Source organism: Mytilus trossulus, unplaced genomic scaffold (assembly GCF_036588685.1).
Source record: "Mytilus trossulus isolate FHL-02 unplaced genomic scaffold, PNRI_Mtr1.1.1.hap1 h1tg000398l__unscaffolded, whole genome shotgun sequence".
NCBI lineage: Eukaryota > Metazoa > Mollusca > Bivalvia > Mytilida > Mytilidae > Mytilus > Mytilus trossulus.
Window position 1 is genome coordinate 502,660 of NW_026963347.1, and position 6,000 is coordinate 508,659.

Consider the following 6,000-nt stretch of genomic DNA (forward strand, 5'->3'; position numbering starts at 1 on the left):
TTTAAATCATTAACGAATCAAAAGTATTTAGCTGAACCCAAATTATACTTATTCTAAAACATGTCATTTTACATTGTTTTCAATGGAAGTGTTACAATACTTTTTCCAGGTGTATATTTAACGGGATGGATTGTACTTGATTTTTGATATGATAAAGACATATATAATCTTTCAATCAGTTTAATTGAGTTCTGGAGCTGGTGTGTCAGTAACTGCTACATTGTAGATCATTGTAACTAGTAGCACTCGGCCACGTCCACTTGTATTTTTGTCCATCTGATGAGTTAAGCCTTTTTCAACTGATTTTTATAGTCTGTTCTTATGTTGTACTGTTATACCACTGTCCCAGGTTAGGGGAGGGTTGTGATGCCGCTAGTATGTTTAACCCCGCCACATTATTTGTGTATGTGCCTGTCCCAAGTCAGGAGCCTGTAATTCAGTGGTTGTCTTTTATTTATGTGTTACATTTTTGTTTTTCGTTCATTTTTTTTTACATAAATAAGGCCGTTAGTTTTCTCGTTTGAATTGTTTTACATTGTTTTATCGGGGTCGTTTATAGCTGACTATGCGGTATGGTGTTTGCTCATTGTTGAAGGCCGTACGTTGACCTATAGTTGTTAATGTATGTGTCATTTTGGTCGTTTGTGGATAGTTGTCTCATTGGCAATCATACCAAATCTTCTTTTTTATATTTTGTTGATTTATGTTTCATTGTCATTTTGTTTACTTGTTCTGACATCGGATTCGAACCTTTTTTAAACTGGATTTAACTGTACACATTGCTATGTTTTTGTTTATTCAACATTGGCTAGAGGTAACGGGGGAAGTTTGAGATCTCACAAAACATGTTTAACCCCGCAGCATTTTTGCGCCGGTCCCAAGTCAAGAGCCTGTGGTCTTTGTTAGTCTTGTTTATATTTTAATTTTAGTTCATTTATATGTTTTGGAGTTAAGTGTTACATTGTACGTCCATTTTCACTGAATAAGTACACAATTTTATTTAGGGGCCAGCTGAGAACCGAACCACTTCGGATGCGGGATTTTCTCGCTGCATTGAAGACCCATTACCTAAGGCTATTGTCTGCATTTTGGTCGGGTTGTTGTCTCTTTGCCATATTCCCAATTTTCATTCTCACTTGTATTTGATATGCTATAATATAACTTGTATTCACCTAAAACAGATTATTTCATATTAATTTTTGTAATATTGTCGCATGATGCTGCATTAAAGGCAACAAATATTCAATATTTTAAAATATGTTTGAGATTATTACTGTTTTTGAACTGTTAAAATAGCCATTTGAAATACAGATCTGTTGTAGTGTATGTTATTATCTTTTTATTTGGACATTTTTTAAGAAGAACAAATGTGAAGAATTTTTTTTACCGTAATTATTATGTTTCTGTGATACAGTTAATTGATTAAAGTAGACTTTTCATAGCCTTAATTATGAAGTGTTATGAAAGAACGTTTTCGAATAAAATATATTTTCCGTTCTGTACAATTTGAAAGTTGTTTGTGTTCATTTAATGTTGTTTAAATAAGTTATGTGATCATATTAATATTCCCATTGCACAGTATTATAATTTATCTATAATCTCACTAAAGCCCCAGTCCCACTAGACCACGCGTACGATCGCACCACGCTCACTGCGATCTAAAATAAATTTAGATCGTGGTGAGGTCGCAGTATGAGCGACATGAAAAAAAGTTATCCGTTAGGCGTCCGTTTGTGCTATCCGGTAAGGTGTGTCCGAGGCTGAACGAAGGAGTGTGCATGACTGCCAATTCGAACATTCACATTATTCGCTAATTTAAACTGAATCTCTGTATTATACTTGACTGTACTTTTCTGTGAAATAGAATAAAATCAAAAGATACAAAAACTGAAATGATAGTCTAGGTCAAACTACATGATTTTTTGGTATACGGTTTTCAACAACTGCATGTCTATTAAAATATCTTATAAATCAAAAGCTCTTCAATTCCAATAATTATGTGAATAATATGAACATTTATACTTTGGTACGGATGACGAAAGGATTGATGTTAAACGTCACAGCCAGTGGCAAATCTAATTCAAATTCAGGACGAAAACATGATAACGTGGTATGAATATTAATCATACTTGTTCCAGACCGACACGCTTTAGGTAACAGTCCGGTAGAACACATGTCAACCTTCCTTGACACATTATTTTGTCTCCTGGCAAACAGCTGTCTTTGATCAATTCCCTAATGCCAGGTGCTCAGCGTAGAGGAAGCTCACATCATACTATATTATATATACTAATTATATATAATGCATTAAATATACACAAAGAAAAAGGTTAAGCACCCCCAGATATATTTCATTATACTTTTTTTTACAAAAATGTTAATTTGAATATAAAAATATATTTTAACAAGACCAAAATATGTGACCATACAGGTTTGAACGGTTATAAAGATTTCGACGTATCATGCACGTGAACCATGCCTTCCATGCACAGTACAAAATGCAGTTCTCTGCGCATTAATTTGAGTATTCAAGTCCGGCGATTTGTAAATTTTATTCACACTCTATGAACATGGTACGAATACGAATATCGGAGGCTCAAAGACGGCAGATTATCGGCATATGGTTATCATGGTTATCTTATAAATCTATTGGACGTCAGATGGGCTTCCATTTTACTGTAGGCAGCAGGCTTGTGCGGAAACACATCCAAACCAATAACGTGTAAGACTTACTAAGATCCGGTAGACCATTGGTAACATTGCACCGTGAGGACAGAGTACTGCAACGCCGCATGGCTAGACGAATGCCATCGCAACATCGAAATCAGGAGGAATGAATTCAACAATGGTAATCAGACGTCCCATGTTAACTGACTAATGTTAACTGGTGCAAGATCCATTGGTCAGACGAGAACCGGTTTCTTCTGCATGTAACAGATTGAAGATTGAGTTTGGAGACATAAAACTTTCAGCATATACCACAAGGAACATCAAAGCAATTGTTCCTTACGGTGGAGGATCTGTGATGGTATGGTGATGCGTCTCTCATGACTGCAAATTGGACTTGGTAACTATACGAGGAAACCTTAATGGTGTCATAAGAGACGTTTTTCGGTTAGCAGTTGTACCTCATTTTTTATAACCACCCATTACCTGCGAGACCTGTGTTTATGGATGACAACGATAGGCCGCGTCGTTTAAGGGCGGTTACCGCAACTATAACAGGTAAAGCAGTAACTGCTTTTCCATGGCCTGCCATGAGCCCGGATTTAAATCCGATAAAGCATATTTGGGACATGTTTGGCTGTAGGGTACAGGCAACCGAACCACTTGAACAAAATGTACGTCAGTTTGGAGCAGCGTTGCACCGGGAATGGCGGCAAATACCATATCAGAAAATTCGACGACTAACTGGAGAGATGAGACGCAGGTTAAGGTGGTGGTTTTCACCCGATATTGAATACTTAATTATGGATAACGTTAAAAGACTTACAGTGGATGTTTTCTAAGGGAAATGATATTAGTATCATTCATAACGAACCCAGAAGGTCCATACTTAAAATGGATACGTTTTAGTGTTTAAACTGGCTTTGTGGTTTTGTGACAATCTATTCATTAATTTATCATTTTTTTTGCACTTTGTTGTGTATTTATTAAAGCTAATGTAATGTCCTTACAGTCTGCATTACTAATTATGGCACCAAATTGTCCCAGGATCCAATGTCCCTTATTGTAATTTTGTCAATTCGAAAAAAGGTGGGGTGCTTAACTTTTTTCTTTGTGTATATAATCGAACCCAAGACATTCACTAGATAATGTAATGTTAAGCATTTTAATTTGAAAAATATCCATGACAAAATATTCATTTATATTTAAAATATACTTCTAACGACATGAAATTAGAAATTTTGAAGTTTTAATTCAGTAAGAATATTATTCCCTCAAACAAAATGTATGGAAAAAATTACAGGTGGAAATAAGTAGGCTTAACTTTTTACATACTTTAGATATATTATATCATTATCAAGAAAAAGTGTGGATGTGTTGTACAAACATAAATAATAATGGATTAAAAATCAAAGAATAAAGAAAAAAATGAGACGAAAATAAGAAGAATAATGGAATGTTTAAATTTGAAATCAATAGAGAATAATGGGCGAACATAAAGAAAAGAAAAAAAAAATAGCTAGCATTTAAAGAATACAGAACTTAAGACCCCACCAGCCAGAACCTCGTGGAATTTAAACTTCTTTGTTCAAACAATATTTAAACACGTCAGTCACTGGTGAATGTAACTGATAAGGAAATTGTATGTTTTGAAACATAACAGTAATGGAGAACTATCAAGTTGGTATGTTAATGTCTGTATTTGTTCTGCTTGGTGCAGTATATGAACACACTGTAAATAAAAACATAGACCAAATAAAAGACGAGTTACTTCAAAACGGAAATGAAATAATGAAAGGAAAAGAAGGATTAAAATCGACCTACAAGGCATTTGTACAAGTGAAAGTAGAAAACGAATTGGTCAGAAAGGAACTTACACAAGTGAAAGTTGAATTGGATACGACGAAAAAGGAAGTTAAACAAGTGAAAGTAGGACTAGAGTCGACGACAAATGAAGTTAAACAAGTGAAAGTAGAGTTGGAGTCGACGAAAAGGGAACTTAAACAAGTTCAAGTAGAATTGGAAAATATTAAAACAGGTAAATAAACCATGTCAAGACCATATTTTAGCTATACCATGATACTAGTATTGGCAAATTTTAGTTTTAGCTCACATGGCCTGAAAGGGTCAATTGAACTTTTCGCATCACTTGACATCCGTCGTACGTCGTCGTCCGTTGTCTCCCGTGGTCCGTTGTCGTCGGTTAACTTTTAGAAAAATCTTCTCTTCTGAAAACTTCTTGGCCAAATTGAACCGAACTTGGGCTAAATCATCCTTATGGTATCTTGTTTCAAACATGTATCCGATAACCCCTTCCATCAATCAAGATGGTCAATATGGCTTAAGATAGAGCATGGGATAAAATGCAGTATTTGGCATATAGCTCTGAAACTAAAAGCATTTAAATCAAAACTGACGTGATAAAAATGTTCATCAGGTTTAGACACATTTTCCCTGAAATTTTAAACAGACTAAAATATCAGTGATGCAAGATCAACGAAGCAGAGATTTTTGGCATGGTCTATTCTCGTCTACAATGTTGTAAAGTGTGCTTTGTTTAATAGTCCCGTAGACTAATGTGAGCGACAACAGACTTTTAAGAGGCTCTAGTTTATAAAGCGCAAACGTGTTCTATAAATTGAAGCGCAAATAGTCTTACAAAGCGCAAATGTCCTATTGAAAAGCGTTCCGCGCCGACTTGTAAAAAACAAAAAATAAAAAATGTAAAGGAATTTGATGCGACTTTCACAAAAGTGAGAGATTAAGCTACCTTAAAAACAAGGTTTAATGCACATTTTTGTTAATAAAAATTCCGTATAAGATTAACAAATAATACATGATGATCTTGTTGTGTTAATTATTGGTACTGACGTTGTTTGTCATCTCGATAACGTGTTACAGTGTTCTTTTATTTGTCTTTTTGAACATGTCTTTTACTTTTTAGTCTGTTTTTGATGATATCCATATATCATGACTATGTACTTATGATCCCGACATTGTGTTAATATTTTATGATAAATGTTTGATTTTTTACTATCATTCTTGCTTATGTTTTTGGTCCATATACCTTTTAGTAATTAATTGATACATTTTACGCTGCTCTATACTTATACATCCAGTCATTATGTTATTGTTCTATGTTATTTTTTGAATACTTGTCTTTCATTTTTGCCTTCATTAATACCTAATGGTAGCATTCATTAAACATGATTAAATGACTAACTTATAAACTAATTCTGTAAACAAGATTATTAGATCATCCTTAACAGCGATTCAACCTTGATATTTTTCAGAACTTCACACACAAAGACCAGGGTTTTATGTAACTCTATC